The sequence below is a fragment of the Colletotrichum siamense genome (assembly GCF_013390195.1).
Source record: "Colletotrichum siamense strain Cg363 chromosome Unknown KSG_Cg363_contig18, whole genome shotgun sequence".
NCBI lineage: Eukaryota > Fungi > Ascomycota > Sordariomycetes > Glomerellales > Glomerellaceae > Colletotrichum > Colletotrichum siamense.
In genome coordinates this window covers 96,784-121,108 of record NW_023501031.1, presented here as the reverse complement: position 1 = coordinate 121,108, position 24,325 = coordinate 96,784, and positions in this window count along the sequence as shown.

Below are 24,325 nucleotides of genomic sequence, written 5' to 3'. Positions count from 1 at the left end.
GTAAAAATCACAGTGAACGGCCAGAGGCCCGGTATCGAGCTGTATCAATGCCTTGCGGTCAGGGCGACCGTTGGCGTGCTGAACTCGGGCACCTCATAGATATTGCTTCGCAAGGGCAAGGCAGCGCAAATGTCGGTCTGATTCTGAGATGTGCAGCAAGGGGGACGCTTGGAGACAAGGGGATGCCGGCTGATGGCTGCGCGTCGGGTCGGGTCGTTGCATCTATCGGAGGCTCCAGTGGGAGTGGCAGACGTGAGCTCGATGCCGATTTTAGCGCAGAAATCGGCATAGGCCCACTGTGACTACAGCGGTCTGGGCGCTGTGGCATCCACGTCTGCCACACTGCTCCACTGCACTGCCATGCCTGTGCTTGGGCCAAGCGACTGCAGTGACTGAGGGACGGGCAATGTATATGGACAACAACTCTAAGCATAAGAAGTTGGGAAACATACTTATTTATGGTTGATCGGTGTGCCAGAAAATGGTTGGAAGGGACCCAGCATTGACTAATGGGCGGGGAGAGAAGGAGGAACGAGCAGAATTCGAGATAAATGCTGCTTCTGTTAACAAGGCAGACCTGGCTGGTGGACATGGTCGCGAGAAACCGTGACCATTGCAAACACATGTCCGTAGTGCCATCTTCGAACTTCTGAGCCCGTCACATACCCATACCGGTGGACACAAGACACACGAACAAACCACACTGGGTGACAGATTGACCCTAGTTCCGTAGCATTCTCTCCAGGGGCAGCCTCCCCCAACGCCTCCCCCGTGAACCCTTCGCATTACTGACAACACAGTTTGCCCAATTCCAGGCTACAACACATCCCTTCCCAGACAAGCCCCGACTCAGACAATCCTCAACGCTGCTGCTCGACCGCCAGCCGCTGCCCAGTACTCCCGCACGAGCACTGGATTGCGGTAGCGTGCGGACCCCTCGCTCAGTCGGGTGGACCCGACATACCCCTCCCATTCCACCGTGAAAAAGACCTTGTTGCTGTCAAGATGGTGGCCGAGGATCCGCAACAAATGCTATTTATTTTGGTTCTCGCCCAGAACCTGACGGCAGTCGTGGGATGTGGCATAGGCAGACCAGATTTCACAAGCGTCTTCCTGTATCGTTCCCTCAGGCTCCCAGGTCTGAGGCCATTCGCGGCCGTGGGACGGTTCCCATGCGACTCTAAGCTGTAGTCTCGTCGGGTCGTTTGGGTTGACGCGGTGGCCCGCTATACCGGCTATGGACCATTTGACATCTGCTGGATTCTCTGTGCCTGTATCGAGAGGTTCGGGGGTGAGGTAGGCGTCGGTAGCTTCGGTCTCGTCGGTCGCGATGGTGTCGTTGGTCTCGGGTGCTTGGGTGGCCGGTATGGCGGGGACTTGGGCTTGCATTGATGCAACGGGAGCCTGCGCGAAGAGTCTTGAGACACGCGAAACGAACCGGGACAAAGGTGACATTACCTCGTCAGCGGCGGTCTCGGTCGTCTCGGCGGCGGTCGTGGCAGATGGCATTGTTACTTCGGTAGAGGAGGGAAGGTCTGACCGGCGGATTTCGAACAAGTGGAGGCTCCAAACGATCGTTGTAGCTCTTCAGCGCGTTGGAAGCGTGACAAACGAACGGTGAACTGAAAATGGTGAAGGTGGTGAAGGTTGACGGGAGGAAGGCGCCTCCGGGAAGATGCAGCATGTAAGGTGGGCAAGCACTTTTATGGTCGACCCTCAGACGGTGAGCAACCGTTTGAGCGGATGCGCCGAGTGCTGCCTGCCGACAGTTGTGTTCTTGCCGTACCTGCCGATTTCAGTAGTAAACTTCGTCAGGTAAGGTAGGTGAAGTTGGCGACCGTTGCTCCGTTTGTGCACCTCCATTTGTGGTCTCGACGTGCATTACGTCAGCACAGTGCGAGTGACGTGTCTTTTCGTCAGCGTCGTCAGTGAACTTGCCCATCATCCACGAAGAGGAAGAGACAAAACATGATGGCATCAAAGCATGGCCTCCTGAAAACACACGCAAAAGATTCAAGAATGACTACTTGGTGTTAAGAATGATAATTCTGGTGGATCCGCAGGCTGGCAAGGCTTGGTTGTTGGCGTCGCCATGGAGCCTTCTTTGGGGAGGCGCTGTTGCAGTCTGCGAAGATCACGAATAGTCGCAAAAGAAAAAATGCATCAAAAGCGCATGGCTTCATTTGTCTACGGAAGGAACCTGAAAGTTGCTAAGAAAAGGCCCCCAAATCCCCAGTCACGAGGCTGCAAATCCGCTCACTGAGACTGCTCCAACGGTTCTGGCGCCAACTCTCGTGCAACCTCCGGGAAAATGACTAAGAATGCCGACGACATCCACACCCAGCCAGCTTCCACCGTTATGATTGATTCAAATTGTCTATTTTCCATCGTCTGTTTTGACGGGGAACGGTTGCTGGAGTACGGTTGCTGGAGTGGACAAGGTGTGCGAAAGGGTAGCGCATCGGTGCACTCGTGGAGGTTTTGGACACCTGCTCCAGCGTATTTGGTCGCGAAGCCATCAGGCTGGCTTGTTCTATGGTTCGCGCCGATGACGAGAGGACCTGGCCGTAGAAAGCCTTGGGAAGACTCGGCCTTGGGAAGCTGATGGACAAGGCACGAGGTAGCGGTCGTCGAACGATGTTGTTGGGCTGAAGAGGATAGGATGCCTGACGGGCCAAAAGCGGGTGGAGGTTTGTTTTGCAGGTGTGCGCAATGTAAGCAGGCAGCTGAGAAATCCTGTCCATCTCCCACATCCTCGGAGACTGGCCACCTTCCGCCGCAAAAGCCGTTTAATTTTCTCGAATGAAGGACGATCTCCGTGTCAATGGTGCCCATGATCTTTGACGAACCGACGAAAGCTACGGAACATTTCGGCGGAGAGCCTGTCGTCCCTTTTGGGGGTCGTACCAAATCGAGAAGGTCGAGGCTTCAACGTCGGTTGCGGGTGATGTCGGCCTCTGGAGGGATGCGAATGTCTGTCCTCGTTAACAAGTCAGCCTTTGCCCATCCGTGTGGTCAAGGGCGTCCATCGTGACTTGCCTTGCATTGACGGAGTGCTGCGGTGCGTCGCAAGGCACAGACATGGTGTGTCGATGGCCGAGATATGTGGTTCGGATGACATGCCTTGATAGGCATGTCAAGTTGAGGAAAAAGGCGTTGTCGTGGACGCTAGGTGCACCGTGTTTACCAAGCTCTGGTGGAGAGGGCCAATCGACGGTGTGGAACCCGTCTGTGGGTAGATAGGTAGCTGAAAATGCGCTACCCACGCCTGTGTAGGTAGCTGAAAGTGCGCTACCTAGAGCCGGCAGACAGGCAGGCTACCTTAAGCAGCCAATCAGCCGCGTGGGATCCCGGTCTAGGTAGCTGGCTTTCGGCTACGCACAGCCCTGCAGGTAGCTGGAAATGCGCTACCCACAGTTGGCTCCCCACATGGGTACATCGTGATTGGCCCGTGTAAGACGATTGGCTCTTTAGGCGCGATTCCAGCCACCACGAGACCATGAGAAGTCAACCCTCCCTTCCCTCCCTGTTAACGGGATAATTTCCCTGTCTCCAATGCAGGAGCCAGCAGCCGTTGCCAGAGCCTTCGAAGCCACTTGTCTTGAGGACACTCCTTGAAACAGCTCCGAAGCCTTCGTGTCTTCGATGTTGGAGATGTGCATCTCTCAATTCAATTGACGGTGTCGAAGAAGAGAAGCAATCGCCTTTCAGGAAAGACACACATTTGGTTTTGGGTCTCTTGTCCCCGCCATGCAGGGTGGCTCCTTGCTTCAAATCTCCATGCAGGGCAATTGCTGAAGAATGGCAGTTGCTGAGAAACGGCAGGTGGCGAGTCGGCAGGTAGTGAGCAGAATCGGCAGGCAGTGAGCAGAGAATCGGCAGGTGGTGAAATCCGCAACTGCTGAAAATTCAAGGTCGGGTTGGGTAGGCAGGCACTTTCCACAAGACCTTGTCAGAGTGATCAAGCTCCATAGGTCGCACTTTCGTCAGGCACGCAGGTGGGTTCAGCCACAGCTCCACCGTCTTCCATCTTGGTGCCGCATCACGCATGCGCACAACCTACGAGACGCTGAAGTGCACCAGCAAAACGCATGAATTTGTCCTGTTGCCCGTTCTGTACAATTGTTCCCGTCCAATCAATTGTGCGTCAACTGCGGATCCAATTTTCCCAGTCTGTCTCCCGTCGTTGGCAGAAGAGGTTGAGGACAGTGATGGTCAAGTGCTTTCTTCTGCACGGTCCAATGCTGACTAAGGTATTGTCAGGGCATAATTCCAGTGCCTTGCCGCAGACGATGGCCGCAATTGACAATGCCCAAAGGATGAACACGCAAGACGCCACGAACGGACGAGAGACCTCACTCTGCACCGCAATTTTCTGTCCAAAGTACCATGGAGTAATTTGTAGACTCCGTCGGAATCCTCAGTGATCTCTGCCCCTGCACGCTTTCTTCAACCTGGGCCAAGCCCGCTGCATACTCATTGGTCTTTCTGACCCGCTGAGCTGCGCCGCAGAGTCGTCCACAAGCCGTCCGCTGTTGAGTTCCAGTACGAAGCCGAGGCTCCGCCAGCCAAGAGCGCTGTGTTCGTAGGCATCGGTCAAATCAGGAATGTGTTGCAAACGCGACACGTCCGAGGTTCTGCCGATCGGGCCGCCAAAAAGCACGGCCCACATATTCATGGGCGCCCAGGCGCAAGGTCAATGAAGTCTTCATCCTAGAAGACGCGGTGACAAAAGAGCAGTTGAAGCTGTCCACATGTATCGTACAAAACGGGAAATCGTTGACTACAGCGTCTGGGGACAGCAATCTAGGCGCAGTACTCGCAGCGCCGCACTGTACGGCCAGGCCATGTTCACTGCGGGTAAGAAACAAAACCGCGTGGGACATCTGGGGCTTGGTGGACGTGACAGACACGGACATGATCATGATGCCATTTGAGGCCGCCATTTGAGAATGGATGCTTTATCGCAAGTCACATGCCATCGGTATTCAGCTCCACTCCCTTATCCAAGATAGCATGTGTTGCTCCGATAGTTTACATGATGCAGCTCCCGGGTTTTGCGATGCAGTTCGACTGGATTTGATCTCACAGACTGACAAAACATGCAGGTTTCCATCCGCCTCTGTATAGCTTCCAGCCATATCACCCAACAATGCCGACTAAAGAGGCCCTTTGTGAAGCATACCGTGCACAGCACAGCATGCTTCTGCAAAGTGAGCCCGGTCGTTGCCATTTTCAATTCCACCTCCGACCATCAGAACTTTGCTTTCCACGCAAGCTTCGAGCTTGCAGTGCTGCTTACGTCCGCGAAGCATAATTCCTGAAGATCATTGATTTTGAATCGCATCTGCTTTGTCGTTCGCTCTCACTTCATCCGACTTGCGAGGACCTAAATCAACGTATTGATACGAGATACGCTGCCGTATAGGATACATCCCATGACTCTCAATGACACTGGAGGCTTTTTGTTTCGGCGCCAACATGCCGGACTAACAACATTTGTCGGAAAACGGCCGTACATATGGAAGAAATTGACTCCGCCGTACGAGACGCATTTCGCGCTGGTCACGTATGAGATGGACTGCGGGTGGAAAACATGTGTGACGCTGTGGTGTTCCAGGCATGAAATTTCCCGACATTGTACCTGAAATCTGACAATAGAAGTATTCGACGGCAGTTCCATGCCCACGTCCTGTCCAGGGCGATCTTGGTCTTCTCTCATTATATCTACAAATACTCTTCTCATCAGTTCTGCTACAAACAATAGATCGCGGCTTTGCATCAAATGAGCTGTGTCCATAGAAATCCTTCCTATGAGAACGCACGCTTTGAAAACGCTTTCCTTGACGTGAGCCAATTCGTTCCGCTTCCTTAGATGTGCTACTTTGGATTGATGATATTAGCCTAGATCCCTTGAACCGTGACCGAGCTGCTGGCGGTGATTGGCGTTACTCGGCTCATGCTAGCGACGCTTAGCAGCATGATAACCTTGCTGAGCCGTCCGAGAGGCAATGCCCGGTTCAGGGAGAGGCGGTTTTGGTCAAATTCAAGCTGAACATACTGAAGACCGGCCTAGGCCTCGCCGGGCGAGTGAATGGACCTTAAGGCTGGCTTGGCTGTACGTAATTTCATGCAGAGTTCTCAAATCAGTGGCATTCAATAGAGAGTTATGTATCCGAAGTGGAAGGGCGGTCTTGAAGATGCTCAAGTGAATGACCTCTCTTTCTGTCATCATTTCCCCGGGTTGGCATGATGGGGGGAGTGGGGGAACACCTGTAGACACTTTGCTCGGCATTCATTTTGATATTTACCTTTTGCAATGGAAACCGAGTCGTCCTCGGCATGTTCATGAGTAAGAGCAGGGTATTTACGAACCTCAATAGATTTTCTTCTGTCCTGAGTACGGTTTAATCGAGGGCCGTGATCTGTTCATGTAGACTGTCTCACGAGAAGTGGAACTGTTGTCCTGATCCGAATGTGTGATATGCGTTCGTCAATCTGTATATGATGAGTCTGTAACAGAGAGGATGACCTCTGGCACTGCTGTCGATATTGAAAGACCCCAACCCACCAGCAGCAGGCTGAGATGTGGGAAAAGGATTAGATACGCTCATGCTGCCGTTGAGATTTGCCAGGACGCTTCTGGATTGAGAATGATCCTGTTGTATGAGGCCCGCGGAGTCTATGATATCTTTCCATGGTCACGGCGAACTGACTGGCGGCTGACCAAGCAGCGTCATGTGAGATCACTGAGCTACGTGACTTCAGTAGGGCCTCATTCGGGCTCCGACTGACATGTTTTCTCCTCCCTCTATCCTGTTTCCTGGTATTTTGCGGTTTTATGGAGTTGCGTGTCGTCTGAGAGGTGCGAAATCTGGATGCGAGGGGATCAATCACGCCTCGAATGATCCAGCCATGAATCGAGGAAGTAATCAATGGCATGATTACTCGGATATTGCCGTGGTATTTGAGGAATATGACCTACCACTTGGACGCATCATATGTGACGTTCCTGAAGATTGGGAATCATTCTGGAGGGCTGAACCGTTTACAACTAATCACCAGACATCTTGTTTCCGCCATCATGTCTCTACCATATTCATTCACCGTAGGCGGTGTGAACGAAACTCTTAAAGTGACCGATGTGGAAGGGTTTCCACGTCGTAGAGCGCCGAATCTATAATCTTGTTTCAAATTCGCAGAGTTCAATACTGTTACGGTGTGCTCTGACGGGAGAGCAACAGCGGCACTTTCAATATCCCCGCCGCGTGACGACGTTGCTGCTGGGTCAGACGGCCGAATCGAAGCAAAATGTCAGCGGACCAGAAGAGCGGTGCCATTCGGGTACAGAGAATGGAAGCGACATGCAAAAAACATTGAAAATTCATAGAAGCATCGTGTGCGTAAACAGGGCTGCAGAATCAGTTCTGGTTTGATTGAGGGAAACACACTCATAATTCCCGACTAGCTCATCATTCCCAAGGAACTCATAATTCCGGTCGCGTAAATTCAAGAACATGGCTTTCGGCCTCATGTGTAATCTCGTCAGGGTGTGTCATTCCAGGCGAGAGATTTCGTGCTGGGCTGGAATTCTGGATCTGTGTCGCAGCCGACGTTCCCCAAGCACTGCGGGATAAGAAGGTTCGATTACCGTGCTAGCTATGATAAGTGTGGTACCAGATGAAGAGACGATGGGATGGACAAAACCGGCTAGAATGTCCAATGGATCATAGCGCATGGTCGTCTTCCTGCGATTGGCAACGACCTTGGCAGTAAGCATGGCGAGTCTCGTTCAGACTTGCAGCGACAACGAGGCTGTTTACCTTTTCATCCTCATTGAACTCAAATGTGTGCCGCCAGGACGTTGAGCGTGAGAAGTTATGCAAGGGGTACATTCAACCCCGTCGATACTTGCATCTCTGTTTATGATTCGTTGAATTATGTCTCCCTCTAGCTTGACATGTGAAAAGGTTCAAGTGCTCACGGTTCTGCCGGGGGAGAATGGCTCTCTAAGCTCATGGAGTTGGACATTACCCGTGAACAAATCTAGCTTCATATACAACAAACACCGCCAGGCACTTGCAGATTCATGAAAGGCATTTACATGACAAGCGACTGCGGGGAGACGAAAAATGCAAATTTGTGATAAGAATTGTGTGAATTAGCTACTGAGTCCTAGAGATGAAAGGTAGAGACTGGCGCGTTTCGACCAGTGCTAAACTTAAAGGATGGGAAAGACACGAGAATATTCATAATATGTGAAACCTTTCTGTCATCAGTGTGGCCGTCAGACATCACGTCTGGCGATGAAGGTGACTTCACGCTTGCAAGTGCGTAAAGGCTTTGCCCTTCTTCGCACGATTGAGCGCCGTGCTGAACTCTACAGTATATGCATTTACGACATTGCTGTTTGGACTGAAGATGGCTTACTTCTAAGATTGGTACAGTTAGTGGCAGCAAGCGCGGTACTCCCGCAATGAGGAGCAAAGGAGTCACTGAGTGTGAAAGCAAGTTCTAAAGTTTAGATATCAGGCAGATATGCTGCGGCGTGGCGAAGAGCGAAATGCATCGTATGAAGAACGGTGGATGGCTTTCCCAGAATGAAGCAAAAACAGCCATTGACTCAGCCGACACAACGAGCAAAGAATTTGAATGACACCATTGATTTGATATTTTGGGGACATGGAAGATTGTTTGACAACGCATTAATTCAGATAAACGCGACGTTTTTGACGGTTTTTGCTCGTTGAGATTGCGTCCATGTATAACTGGGCGTTCAGACGAAGAGAGCAATTTGCACGAGAGGGAGACAGAGCTCAATGAAGCGCCAACCTTGCTTGTAGTCGCAAACCTAAAAAAACCATTCAAAATTGGCATTGAATGTCATTCCTCCGGCATTATATTATAAAGCATGGACTTGTCTACTTGATAAATGGACGATTGATGCGAAAGAGAGTGGTACTTCCACTTTCTTGCAATACCTGTTCGACGTCGAATGAGCGCTTCAGTATCAGAGCCGATCCGTAGTATGTTGACTAAATAGGTACAAGATCGTTCATATCACCGCATCAAATGCACAAGTCCACGATTATGGTAGCATGAGACTGGGTATTAAAAGGCCCAGCAAACAGGTGCCACCACACCCGTCTATATTTCCCACAATGACATGCATTGCCCATGCACTTCATACTCAGCTAACAGACTAGGCGTCTGCCATATGGAATCGGAGAATACACCCTTCATTATGATGGCAAATGGCCTTTGCCAGCGCTTGATTGAATGGTTGCCACGACTCGTATTCTTCTTTCCTTTGGCACAGAGATCTTGGACTGAAGCTGGTCTCATTTGAGCCCGTCCAATCCAAGGTTTTGGTATGCAGATCGTCGCCGAGATTCAGAACACGGGGTACACTATGAGTGGTGTTTCTTGGTGAATGTTGGCAAACTTGAAGTCTTGGCTGTGGATGCTGACACGTTCTGAGTTGTTGAGTCCTGGGCAATAAGTGGTGGCTTGAAATCTCTTACCGACCTGGAACTTCGCACGGCCGGGATGCAAGACGGGTGATGTAGGTAGACAGACAGACACTCGTCCAAAAAGTGAGTGAAAAGCTTGACGGTGCCCAAAGTCATCCTGATTACACCACAATTGGAAGGCTTCCTTGGGACCATCGTCCTGTAGCACCTAACATCGAAGTAATGAAAGCAAATGCATAAGTACCTGGTAACACAAGCCAGTCGGAGAAACCTGTCAGATTCCAGCTTCCCATGAACAGAATTAAGGAATGGAATCTCCAGACGAGATCATCAGCATTTGTCATGAAAGGACGTCTAGTGTTAAATTCAGGGGCAGGAATTGTGGATGGCAACGTCCACTACGCAGAATGGAGTACGCTCTTCCCCTGTATGTCGCCCGCCTCAGGTTGCGAAGTGCGCAGAGGGGTTTATGGGTTACCGGCTGTGACTTTTGTGTCTCAAGACTTGGCGTTGAAGAGCGAGCACCTCATGCTTCGCCGATAAGCAGGCCTCCGTCGAAGTGCATACCACTTCAACTGAGAGTGATTGTGAATATAGGGCCCCCTTGGTCGTGGAGAGATTGTTTTAATGCTGGTGGATAATGCTGCGCTGTCGTCAACCATGCACGAAGACGTCGAGAAGCTTGTTTAGAGGGCATTCTGATGCCATGCTGGACTTCATGATGATGGGCGACATTGTCGCTGGTGGTGTTTCATTGCCTCTTGCTCGCAGTCTCGTCAGATTTGGATAGCGACATGCCAATCGCTATAGGAGCCGAAAGTGCAGCACCAAGAAAGGGTGGTTACAAACACGGCTGCTGTTCGAAGCTGGAATGCGAAAATCCTGGGCAGCTGAGCATGTAAATGGGAGTTGGAGACGGATTGTCTGACGAAAGATTAAAGATGAGCAAATGGACGCTTTGAACGTTCCAATTTGTCCGCCTTTTGATCATCTCGGTCCCATTCGACACTTTGTCGCAGGTTTGGATTTCATGGGATGAGATCAGGGTTACAATGAATGAAATTCTGGTGCGTATATAAGACACATAGATAATATTAATATATGGGCTTGGAAGCTACTGTCTATTGTCCGCTAACCTGGAAAATGAGTCCTTCTAATGTCTGCAGTCCTGTCCGCGTCTGGTTCCTCTTTGCGTCGGCTATCAGGGCACTTATTCTCATTCAATGTTCTCCAGACGCCCCTGTACATACATCCAGGTCTCTATGGTGAAGAGTCCTTCGATATCCCCGTCCCTGGAAAGGTTTTGGGGAAGAGACACGTTGGCCAGGTCGCTGTTGAGGTTACGTCCTGTCATAATGTTTGGGTAGCCTGGAAAGATCAAACAGCCACACAACCCGTGTGAGATGTCTTTTAAATGAATGAGTCCTCCACGCTCGTCACATTACAAGAACTGTGCAGAGTAGACCGTCACGTCTCCTTACTATACCCTGTAGGCTGGCCATAGAGGTCTGTCTCTCTGTGTTCATCCAGGCCTGCATAAACGTTCCCTCCACTAGAGTCATACGGCAGTCAGAAGGGTATGCACACAGGTGGTAGACTGTTGTGTAAAAGAACAAATAAAAAGGTTACAGGAAGGAGGAAACGGGACACCAGTCACATTCTTTTTTCTTCCCTTCTAACTTTTCTTCTTCTTCTTCTTGCTCTCCATGTCGGCAGTGTAATAATGAGTGTCTCTGGTACACCTTTTCGGCGAAGATCCCGCGTCTGACGCGCTTCGTCATCATTCTTTCGCGACTTTGAGTGACTTCGTGATGATTCCATCGCAAGGTTGATATCACATGTGGTGTCAAAGTGGCCGTAGGCACGACAGCGTTGGTGTGATATAGCCGGGAGTTGGCCCGGGTCTGATCCGAGAAGCCACTGAGTTGAGATTCCGATCGTTGATCCCACTCTTGATATTGCAAGAAGACGCAGAGGCTTGGATTTGAGGGGACAAGATCACGGAGCTGATAGTGCGCATCGAGCGCGATTACATGATGAGGGCGCGTTAAGTTGGATCAATGTGCGCGTTTCTGAGCCAGTCATGACAGGCAAAGTGCCCGAACGCCTTTGCAGGACCAAGCGTGGGCAAAAAACGTTGGATACTATGCTAATTATCGAACAAAGCTGAACCGAAAACCACACGAAGGACCTCTGACGCACCAATCGTATCGCAAAACTTCATTTGCCGCAGAAAGGCGGCAATATGGATTGCCAAGTAGGGTGATACTGTCTGCCCCAGTGGGGTATCTTTTGAATGTGCTTTGTCATGTAGCCATTTGGCTGAAATTGCCTGTAAATAGAAAACGTGTGAACGATGTATGAAAGTTAAGGAGAGACGGGCGAGGAGATTTTGTCGAAGGCTACATCCGATGAATCATGTTGAACTCCTTTTCGCTGCTGAGATAGCTGATGGCAGTAAAAATGTGCTGATGTTCCTTCATGGTTCTGCCGTGAGTCTTGGGCCTGGCCGCTGGAGCCCGGACCGTGGCTCCGGTCGCCGCCACGTCTGCCCCACTGACGGGAACCGGGTCGGGCCCGGCCTGCCGGAAGCCACCTTTGTCGCCCAAGAACTCCATGTTTAAGCCTCCCAGCCTCTTTGAATTGAATTGTATATCTTAAGCGGCACAAGATTCAGATTCACAGACCACACAAGCAACACAAATTTATCATGTTTCACCCTCTGTCTCCCTTCCGAGAGACGTACGGAGCCAAATCTCCAGGAATTCTGTTGGTTTATACGCGGCAGGTCATAATTTGCAGTCGGGAGTAATTCAACTTACTTCTCATCTGTTTCCATGAACGTCCAGACGAGCAGCGCAGGTGTGGTCTACAGTTGAAGAGATTTCGGTGGAAAATTTAGTGGTTGACGTCCGCCTTGACCGACTGGAATGAGACTCTCATTTACTTTCCGTATCAAGGCAAATTCCGACTCTATTTGAGAAGTACGATGGGCTTCTTTGCAGGCTCAGTCAGTCATTTCTCGGGGTCGATGAAGCTCATGGACTGAAGAACGCAACCGACTCAACGCAGTTGCGGCAAGTCAACCAGATCCAGAGATCTATGCAGACATCTGGACGAGCGATCTGCCATCATAACATGACGGCATCTGAAGCTTGCGGCTTCTGCTGTAAAGATATCCTTCTTGAAAATTTCCAAGAGTCTCCTAGGCGGGAAGCGTCTGGTTGGGATGTAAAATATCCCGGAGATGTAGCCATGTCCAGTATTGATGCGAAAAGCCACTGTCAGTATCCAAAAGCCACCGACCAAGTCGAAGACGTCAGTCGTCAAATATGCGGGAAGTCAATGTCTGCTGACCGGGCGCTCAGCTGTGCTGCCAAAATGTTTACGATATCCCAATATGACTGGCCATTCTTGGCTCTAACCACATCCTGGTCTAAGGTTCGTTTTGGGATATCACCACGACATCGGTATTTCATTTGGGGAATCGCCAATGATCGAGATGATCTCATGGCCCTAGTGCGACAAAGGAAGGCTGGGGGCAGACAATGGAGTCGAGTTTGCAGTTCCATGCAACCACGGAAGATACACAGTCAGATCCGGATGCTGGCTGACTTGTGAAGGATATCTGCCGGAATCCTTTGAATGAGTAGCCCCAGACTTGGGAAAATCACAACTAAGCAACCATGGCAAACGCCACATATCTCAGCCATTTCAAATTTGGCAAGAAAAGAAATTGTCTCATTCAATGCGTCTTAAGTAGAGCAAACTGTTAATACCTCAAGGTCAAACTTTGACCCCAGCCATAGTTTTTCAAAGTCACTGAAGCAGAGCACCCATTCAGTCAAGTAGCACCCGCAGACCAAGCCGAAACAGTGTAGTACATTTGAATGGGACCAATTGGGGATCCCACGACTTGACTGACACATCTCGAAGAGTTCAACCGGTCCAATGGCCATCGGTTTGGTCCACCACACAGGTCAGCTGCACCTGATGCCGGAATGAAACACAAGGGGAGGGACGGTGACTTGGGCAACATGTTGCCATGTTCGAGCTGCGATTTCTACTTGAAAATATCCTCATATTGACTGAAATACCCTTGGGAAAGTAGCGAATTGTTAGAAAATGAGTCGCGGCCACAATCAGCGTCTTCTGCTAATTCGGGCCTCATAGCCTGTCGCTGCTATTCATGATGCTGCGAGAAGTCCTCAGCAGTACCATGATATTCAAACCCAGCATGCGGAGCCTATTAACGTACGCAGAAAGACCATTCACGAGCCTGGGAAGGCTTGAAAGGTTGTTTAGAAAGGGCTGAAGAGCAGGATTCTATTTCTCCTCATGGGTTGAAAATCAAGTTTCGCGAGACATTCTTGGCATGCGGAAGCAATCAACAAGACGACCGGCAATAAGACGACGAGAATGCGGCTGGACGGTGGGTGGATCTTTCGGTCGAGCGGTGATGGATGTTTCTCTATGAAGTGCGCGCATTCAGTACTTTCACGTCGAGGGCTGGCAAATCGAGCGCCTGTAACTTGAAGGAATCGCGGAAGACGTAGAGAAATGGCGAGGGAGAGTTCCCGGAGGAAAGCCTGATGATCGTGGACTGGTTCACAAGCTACGGCTTATTGGAGATTGCCAGACCCGAGACGCATAACAGGCTGAGTCACGCCGTAAAGTAGGGGAGCATCATCAAGGCCAGACTGAAGGGAAGTGAATAACCCAAGGACTGGCACAAATTCCACGAGCCGTTCCAAGAAGGGGGGAAACCACGACGACAGTCGGGATTTGCCCAGACTGGGCATGCGATATTCATGAGCCTTTCTGCGTGCGGCCTCTCCAGATGGCATGCACAAGACCACTACCTAAGTGCTTACTGCGTCCAGGAGTATCGAGGCTGCGCTGCGGAAAGACAAATGGTTCACATGAACTCTGTTGGCATCACAGTTGGTCATCCCCCCTGAAGCTCACGTATCCCACACAGCCTTGGTTGCCCAGACTGATAATTAGATGGCCCCGAGAAGCGGTGTCACGGAAGAAGCGCTTCTCAAGAGTGCAAGGATGACGTGGTTGAGTCGTGTGATTGCTCATTCAACCGACCGAGAGAAGACGACTTGTTCGCGGCGAAGCCCTCAAATTTTGTGGCTTTTCAACCAAGGAGCGGGATACCGGAAGTTTGGGTGAATCGGGGTACCGCAGAAAAAGACGCCGCGCAGTCTGTTTAATTTGGTCCAGACCGTAAATGTAGTCCATACTGCCTCATATGACATCTATACGACGAACGATGTCAACGGAACATGGCTACCTTCGATCTGATGGTTCCTTGGATCCATGGGAAAGTAGATTGACTTGAAGATCTTCAACCCAAGAATCTGCCTGCCCACAAGTAGACTATTCTTAGGACAACCTTGAGTTACGCAATCGCCAAAGCAAACGTAGGAAACCTGAGCTGACAACCTCGCCATCTGTCGGGCTGCTTGGCTAGACATGACAATCGATTGAAGACTGGCCCGCTTCTCGCAATTTGGAACCCGACAGCCTCAAGCGATCTTCCAGCATGAATGACATCTTGGCTACGATGCCATGTTTCAGGCCGGAAATAAACCAGTGTTGAAGTCGTACGCAGTAGTTTAGCCGTTCGATTCACGACAATTTGGGTGAAGCATGCATTGCAAGTCAGGTGGGTTGAAGGCATACGAACACTACAAGTTCATGAAAATGACTGCCGTGGAGGACAAACACGGAAATGGAGAACCTGGAGAAGTTATTTAAAGCCCGGATACCAGCAGGGCTGATCTATTACCTATGTTGATCTGGTGCCTTTGGAGAAGGCGTTGAAGAGAAAAACATAAATTACAACCCATGACCTGCACACGATCCGCAAACTGCGCCCGACAAAAGTGCGCCAAAAAAGTAAACGAACAAAAACCAATACCATCCTCTGCCCATAACATTACTATCCTTCATATGCCCGTATCATTGTCTGATCAATGCTCTGCGTTTGGAGCAGGCTTCGTATGTCGTGGTGACGATGTTGTCGTGACGACGCAACTCGTTCTCGATGACCCCGATTGCCTTTGCTACCCCGAGTATTCGATCGCGGAGGAGGTGTGACTGAATTGTCGTTTGGTCACCGACCGCCGCCCCTGCGTCCTCTCTCGTCTCTCTAGCGGCGTTGGTTTCCCTCATTGCAGCCAGCCTTCGTGCAGTGTCGATCTGTCTCTGGAGCACCGCAGCTCGGGCCGAGGCTTGGGCGGTCAACTTGGAAATGACTTGAAGCACCGGGCTCATGACCTCGTTGAAATGGTCGCAGATCTGAATGTCTTTCTCGAGCTGTTGGGCAAGCTTGTTGGCTTGCTTTCGGAGTGTAGTCATGCTCCTTTCGTACCGCGTGTATTCATCGACGTGAACATCCTCATCCTCAACTCTGGAAGCCCCATCTTGCTGGTCTTGGGAATTTTCTGTTGGATTTGTGTGGGTTGACGGGAGAGGGATTCCCCAATCTGACACGACGCCACCCAGAACCACTACCAGCACCTTCCTCTAGAAAGGGCAGTCGATGCAGCTCGGGAGGGGCTGGTCGGTTGTAGCAAACATCCCGAAGGCGAACACGAACACTCCACAGTCTGTGTTGTTGTCTTGACGATGGCACAGGCGGGTCGTGACGCGGCTCGCCCTGGCGGAGGTTTCCGGCAGGTAGTGCCGAATGAATCCAGATACTGTGGTCTGCGCATGGGCCAGATTCTTCTTGCTGGGGAGGGAATCCAGAAGTTCAACCTTCCTAGCAGCCGGGCCATCATGGTGGATGATTGCGAGGACCCAGTGCTCGAGGTCCACGTTGATTACCATGAGAACTCGTTTGGTTTGGCAGAGGCGGCGGCCTATCTCTCGAAAGGGCTTGTAATCGTCTCGCATGACTGACTTTGCAACCCAAGAATCAACAAGGTATGTCTCCGACGACAAATCGGTGACTCTCGCGAGTGCGGCGTTGACCCAATCATCTTTGATCCACGTTTTGGTTTGAAGCATCTCCTTGAAAGCATCTTCGCACGGAGGAATGGCATCCAGTCGCTGTCGCTTGGGATCTGGATCTGGAATCATCATGGGCGGGAGGATCGTGGACTCGTCGTTGGACACGGGGTCTGATGACAACGGGCTAGAGGTAATGACCTGAACGTCTGTGGATGCAATCGATGCTGCGAGCGGAAGCACTGCAATCTCTGGCGTGCGATCTTTGACTGGAGTTGCCTCTGATGGTATCAAAGGAGACTCTTCGTCGCGGTAGGATGAGGTTCGATGCGACTCTGCTGGGCTAGGCGCAACCTCTTCGATGTCTGTTGTAGGACCGCTGGACGCAGGTGCAACAGATGGAGTCACCAGGACGACTGTGATGTCTGGTTCCGGATCGCTTGTCGAAGCAGCAACGGATGGTGTGTAGGTAGAATCCTCAGTGCCGTAAAAGGAAATTTGGTGCGGCTCGGGCTCGGGAAATGCTTCAGCGTCCACTGTGGTTGCGTCGTCGGGTACGCCGCTTGAAAATCGATGGAGTGAAGGACTGTACCAGAGGCTAGGCTCTGTTTGTGACTGACCGTCGTTTGCTTCGAAGAGATCCGAGTCTCGAGCAACGGCTGTCTGACTGTCACGCCGGGGCTTGTGTTCAGCGTCAATAGTCTGGTCGAAGGTGGGTGTTCGGGGCTTCAGGTTGGATTCTGAGGCCAGCGAATGGGACGCGGCTTGGGGGCTTGAAGAAGAAGAGGACAAGAAAGGAGACGCAGGTGATATGTGCTGCTCTGACTCTGGAATGGTGCCGTGCGCAGACCTGGGCACCTCTGGCTCCTCTTGTTGTGTGTCGTCGAGCAGACTCGTCACGTCATTCAAGCTGATACCCTTGAACCTGGCCAAGGCAAGATCCTTCTTGGACTTGCTTGCTCCGGTATGCCTTGTGCTTGAGCGAGCCTCGAGCAGGCGAATGCAGTTGTTCCAGTCAAGTGGATGATTGGCGAGCGTCACAAGAGATGCGAAGAACTTGTTGCTGTGCGAGGCGTAGTCGTAGCCGATTTGAAACAGAATGACGGTGGGATGGATGCCCCACGAGGCTGCAGCCTTCTGCAACTTGGGTGAAGACTTCTTGTCGATAACGAAAAGGTCTTGCGGCAGCAGCTGAACAAGACGGAGGGCACAGGGGTATGGCAGTGCAGATCTGATTGCGACGGGGTCGGCGTGGGCAAGAACTCGAACGACCGCGTTCTCGAAGTCCCTTAGCTTGGAATAGAGAGTGGCTGCAGACGTTGAGAATGTAGACAGGAGGTGCGATATTTGGTTGACGTAGTTGGCCGTTGGCTGCACGGGGCGGAGAGGTTGGCCTGTTGGAGCAGCAAGACGAGCCATGCACGCATGTAGATACGGTGACCAACGAGCGTAACGTGGGGTGATAGTCCAGGTGTACCAAAAACAAAGACACAGACGATGTTTGTCCGTAGTGCGTACGTATGGTTCAATATCGAAATGGATTGAGGTTGTGCGGAAAAGAAGGATGTCGTGGAGGTGACGAGGTCGAGGTGGGATGTCGTTGAGGTTGGAGGACGGATGTGGTTGATGCGGTGACGAAGTGGAGGCGAAGGCGGTGGGGGAAAACTTCACATTGGGGAGGGCAGGCGTGGGGTCGAGAAGGGAGGGGCGGGCGGGGTGGACGGTCGCAGTGCATCACACGGAAGGAAGGAACCGGCGTGAGGTGCGGTGCGGTAAGCAGGTTCGTCGGGTGCGTGCCTGCCTTATCTCAGTTGGGCAGGCGAGCGGGGCAGCATGTGACACTCGTGGACCGCACCCGTCAGGCAGGCAGGACCCACTCAGAGTGCAAGTCCTGTGTGAGCCAGTCAGAGGTAGGTGTTCGGGGGTCATGTGTGCCTGGGATTTGGGAAGGGGCCAGTCTGACGACTGCGGTGATGTTGCGTTGCTGGCGGAAGTCGCAGCAGGCCGCTGTGAGGTGGCTGCCCACTCCACACGTCTTGATGGGAAGGTGCACACCACGCCGCCGTCATGCCCGCTTTTTGTTGCCTTCGGCCCCGGCCGCGTGCTTCGACACTGGCCTGTTTGAACGTCACAGCAAGACAAAACACCAGCGCGTGCAACGTGATAGAACATGCATCGAATTTGTTCATAAAATTGAGCCTTTTCCCATCTGGACTGGCACTGCCTTTCCCATTGTGCCCGAATTCTGCTGCAGAAGATACGGCTTGTGGCTAAATCCGCCACCGCATGCCACACAACGATCGTCATGAAGAAGCACCTGCCGTTCGTTACGAGCACTGCACAGAAATGTTTGTCGAGTTTCAAATGATCTCTCTGTGTTAAGCGTGACGGGCTTCAGTGGTGCGGATACCACACATATATCAATGCGGTCTGTGGTGCAGTCTTCTCCTTGGCCAACTCAACGTGTGACTTTGAAGCGCTTTGAATGACTTCCCAATCTCTCCGGTGATGTACTCGTAGCGGCGTTTCATTCTTGTGGGGTGCGACTGCAATTGGCTGATATTGCTTGATACCGTACCAGCAGCACATGAAAACTCCCAATATCAATTTCTAAATTCTTGGACCTTTACTCAACGCTGTGATTTGGAGGTGTTGGGAATCACCCTAGACGGCCTCTATGGGAAAGACCCTCTGCGGAATAAAGAAACAGCGGCAAAGTCCACTCGGGGAACAACGGGCTTGGTAAGACTTGAGTCGGGTACATTCAAACTTCCCCTGTCAGCTTTCATTCAGAAGCTCACCTCGATTGGCACGGTGTGCCTGGCGTTTTTAAATGCGTGAGCTCATGAGCAATATTCAACTACGTGGAACATTGGCTAATCTCACAGAGCGGCATCAGCGCGGCTGAGGGGCGAATTTATCGACGGTCCCGTTTCTGAATATCGGCATGTAATGCCGGGTGCTTTTCCAATCCCGACCATGCTCAAAGTTGAGATCTCGAACTGGTTCGTTCATTTATTTGACGACTGGGGCCAGGCCCGCGGCATCGCTCCTTACTGTCAACTTGCGCATAGCCTTCAACAACAGTGGGGTAGAACAGCCGAAAACCCGCGCAGTCTGTCGGAAGTCGCGTCGCAGTGTTGAAGCAGTGGACAGGATGCCAGTCGTAATACATCGTGTCGTGTCTCTAACGCGTACGATCAACATGATGGAGAAGACCGGAATCTCTGGTCAAATCACCGATCAGGTTGGCTTGGGATGACTTGAACAAGGCACGTAGTTCGTGCCACAGAATGGTGCGAAACGAACACCTTGCCAATTCTAGCTCAAATTGGTTCCTCTGTCGTCTTTCAACCGTTAAAACTCATAGTCAATACGTAGGAGCGTTCGTTCTCATTGCATCCGTCGAAGCGGTCCTGCAATGGCAACTGATCCCCCATTCGAGACCGAGAGCATCCAAAGCCCATTCTTTGCCTCATAGGCCTAGAACCTTGATCATGTCTGGCGGCTGGCATTATGGCCCGATCAAGCTAGGCAACGAACAATAAGGCAAGCCAAATATTGAGACATCCAAAGTTGAAGTTGACATTTGTATCGCACTTGAGGTGCGAAATGGCGTGAGGGAAAACAAGAGAGACATGCCTTCACAATGAGTGAAAACTCAGCCCTATACAGACGCGGTCAACATATTGCGCGATGATAGTAGTAGCAAACGGAGAACGAGTCAATAATCCAACCATCAATGCATTTGCAAGACGAAATCTAGCGTTGAAATTCAGAACCCCCCACAGTCAATGTTCAAATATCCCTGGATCAGGCATCAAAGGGAACTCCAAGCCCAAGCTGTTAGGAGCTGCAGAGGACTGAGTCCAGTCTAGCGCCTCTGGAGCTGCCCGATCGCGAAACCTTGCTTACCCAAGTCAAACCAGGTATCTCATCAACAGCCTGTGGTGTATTGGGAAAGTTAGCGGCTTTGATGTGAGCTTTTCTGAGTGTCCCACCTCATGGGTATGAAGCTTAGGTCCAAACTCCCGCGTGGGCTGGAGGTGAACCAGCCAGGCTGGAATCTGCGTAGGTGCGTTCTACTTTGGGGCGATAGGGCTCGGCAAACAATGAAACGAGATAAAACATGACTTGAATGCGGGCGATTCAACGTAGTTCTATGGACTCTGACTAATCTGAAGCTGGCCCCACGACACAGCTGAAAGTGAAAGCAACGACGTATGGAATTTGAGAATCTGGTAATGGATGTTGATTGAAGGGCCCCAGCCGTGGCATCTGGTTCTTTGGACACTAAAGTTCAAAGACGTCTCCATTCCCAGACCGACTGCCATGCATGAAATCCTCAAACAGCCTCGCCTTGGTCTGCGTTCAGCAGAAGCTGATGTGAATGGTTTTTTTGGTTCAAACAATAGGCTCTACAACGACCACTATTGGCACATAAAATTAGCAATTGGCGTCGCGATGATGGAGGACGCTCACAGGAATGGTAGCCATTTGGAGATCCTCGCTGATCGCAAGAAATACAAGGTGCAGCCATAATCGCAGTCATCTACAGCGGTTTTCATGTCGCCTTTTGGTAGAACTAAAGCAGTGGATCAATTGGTTGCGCTTCCTCGTCATCGTTCATCTCATTGCTCGGTGTATCGCTTGGCGTGTCGTAGTCCATGAGGGCGGCCATGTCGACGTGCAGGGACCAGCAGAGCCTACAGATCTTGAACTCCTCAGTCCTCCGGAACACACGACACCACTGGAGCACGTATCGAAGTACCAATGGTTTGGGGTGCTCGTCGTCATCCCGTGTCTTGAAGACGAGATCAATCAGGCTCTTGGGCCAGAAGTCTGGCTCTCCTGGGAATTGACCACCGTCGGGGTCTGTCATTCCAGCTTTGATCAGGCAGACGGGACAGTTGTCATCGGCGATATCAGCCCAACGGCGTACCCATAGACCTCTAGGCGCTTGCATTTTGGGGGCTGTCATTTGTGTTCGTGCTGGCAGTGTCGAACGTGAATGCGCTGAGAGAGTTGGGAATGGTTATGTGGGTGGTGATGTGGTGATGGAGCGATCTGGCTGAGGAGACGGCGTTGGAATTGCCTTCGCTGTCGTGACGGGAAGCCACCTCTCCGGTGATGCATGCTGATTTGCTTCGTTAATTAAGGAAGGCGAGGTGGTTGATTGAAGATTGATGGCAGGCCAGAGGTGCATGTTGCCGCCCTCAAAGGGCAGTCACCAGTCTCCTGGATTTGCTTTGCATTCTTTCCACAGAGGTGAGCCACATCATCCGACGCTGCCCTACGAGGGTTTCGAGGCTCGTCCCATCATACCTAACGCCAGACTATACGATGATGATAGTGCCAGTGGCAAAGTACACCACAGTCTTCGGACATTTAATCTTTGCAGTCACTTGCAAGCTTCTTCGGTAAGTTCTCACTTTGAGCGTCTGTAGTAATTGGTGCATCCAACGCACACAAGGTGTGGAGACGTCCAGTCCGACAACACTTCCGGGCGGATGTTTGTCAACACGAGTGAAATGGCTGCAGTTCGTCCAAGTAAGTTTGGCAAGGTCTGGGCACGATGAATGTACCCATCAATTATCACAAATTGAGTCTCTGCCTGTCTTTCCAACGGGTAATCAGCCCTCTGGGAAAATATCGATGTGATAAGACGATTCTTTTCTGTCTCTCCCTGGGTCAGTACTTCCTTGTCTTTAGCCGCCAAACTCCAAAGTCGCTGCCTGCTGGGCAATTTAAAACTACTTGGCCGATTCGTAATGGACGCGGATCAAGCAGTCTATTCCGCTATTTGCTTATGGGAGACATGCCACGATTATTGATGGGAAGTTTCACACTATGTTGTTCTTGTTGGTCTCTCGATTGTGTGATCAAAGCACCTTCATTTCAGTGCTGAGTTGTCTAACCATGGACAATGCTTGGGGCTCTGGTCAAAGATACATTGCACAATGACAAAGAAATGGAATCAGATCGAAACGCTCTGAGCTGCCGACCTAAGCGTTTTATGTAGTTCATCGCAGACCAATGTGTTTACAGCTGAAACCCTTTTGACGAATACCAGTTCAGATGGCCTTGTCTGTCACAGTCCTCTGTATCTCGGACCAAAGGGCCACTGAAACCTTGCGCAAAGAAGGGTGGACTGAAAGAGACCCAAACTGACAAGTCGCTTTGGTCCAAGATAACTCCCACAGGGTCGTTATGAAACATACCTTCACGATCATACCAGATCTGCAGGATTGGCAAAGAGAGCATCGACGAATCTGTTTCCGAGCGGAACAATGGCTTACTCATCAAAAGATCCATCTTTATCTAGGCGAGTTACATCTACCATGTTTCAGGAACTCTAGAGAACTTTCGCTTGATTCGACCGGCTCGTCACGATATCGATACGTATCCGATATGAGGTGTGTTGACACAGTATAAAGTTCGAGAAATCAACGTCGGGTAACGTTCAATTTCAGCAATCGACATACTATTGAAACCACACATGCGCAATGGCCCCTCCAGTCCCCGATTCCCAAGTCCCTCCCCGGGCACTCAAGCGCTTCACCAGTCTTCCCACTTGGACATCAACATCTCGGATACCGTTTTCAACTCCCCCGACCAACTCTTCGAAGGATGCAACTCCAATCCCCGCTGCGCCAGAGGCGCACTCCTTCAATCAGTTTCACCGACCTTTGAAGCAAACGGTGTTTGAAACCAAGGTGAGCAGATTCCTTACCCTTCGCCGTGTCCCGGTGTCAATTTCTGGGGCGCATCTAATGTGACAAATGTGACAAGGCCAGAGAGACTGTTCAGTGGCTTGCCATGCTTTTACGCAATCTTTTTGCAGCCTGTTTCCTGGTTTTTATCGGTTTCTTCTTAGCAACGTCGCTGGAAGTTCTGTGTTCTGTTTCGTGTGGACCTTTGGGGATCACAAGCGGCGGATTGATGGACGGCGCTAGAGGTTGGGCGTCGTGTGGCATGTGTCGGTGGTTGGCGGCGGTGATCGCAGGTTTCAAGAAGACAGTCCTAGTTGTGCTGCGAATCATTCGTGAGGTACAGGCTTAGGAAATAAGGACACATCTTGGCTGGACTACAGAGATCTTGGAGCCTTTGGGAGAGGAATATCAATTCACTGCACTGCGGGCTGCTTTTTCTTTTGGTCCTCGCTGTACCCCTCTGTTTTCGGCCTTTATCACCATCCCCCGTCGGGGAAAACCATCGGAAGGTTCGGATGTTTGGTATTCCCCATGCCATATCCATGATAGTAAAATTCTCACATTCGTTATCAATAGTTTCGTCTTTTGTTCCTGCTGTGTTCATGTCCACTTACCCTATAACCCTTTCGAGGCGAGGCATGCCTCTGTCGGCACAGTCTTTGTGTTTAGCCTGTCTAGTCTTGCGTCGTACGACACACCAGGACAGAAGAAAGAGCTGCCAGCATCCATCACTGAGTGGTTTCTAATCCAACGCAGTGTACATGTCAGCAATATGGGTAAGAAAGCCGAAAATATTCAGGGCATATGAACAACTGTTGCTAGCTGGCTGTCCGAAGGGGTCCAGCTTCTCAAGGACGATGAGGCTCTATCGCTAGTCGTCCCACTACGGCGTATAAGCGGGTGCTGTTGAATCTATAATTGATTTTTGCATAAGGTCCCCATCACTACTGGCTATTCGTTGCATAGCGGGCACTTACAATACCCTCAGCTGCCCCAGCCATCAAAGGCATGCAGACTTCCATGCTCCGCTCACTCATTTCAACCGCTTGACCAAATATGTGTTTAGGAGCGGGGCATGGAAGATACACGGGCCCTGTCCTGAGTATTGCAAGATCTATACAAATATAAAACTGCACAAAGTAACAAAAACTTAGCACTGTATCTGGCAAATGA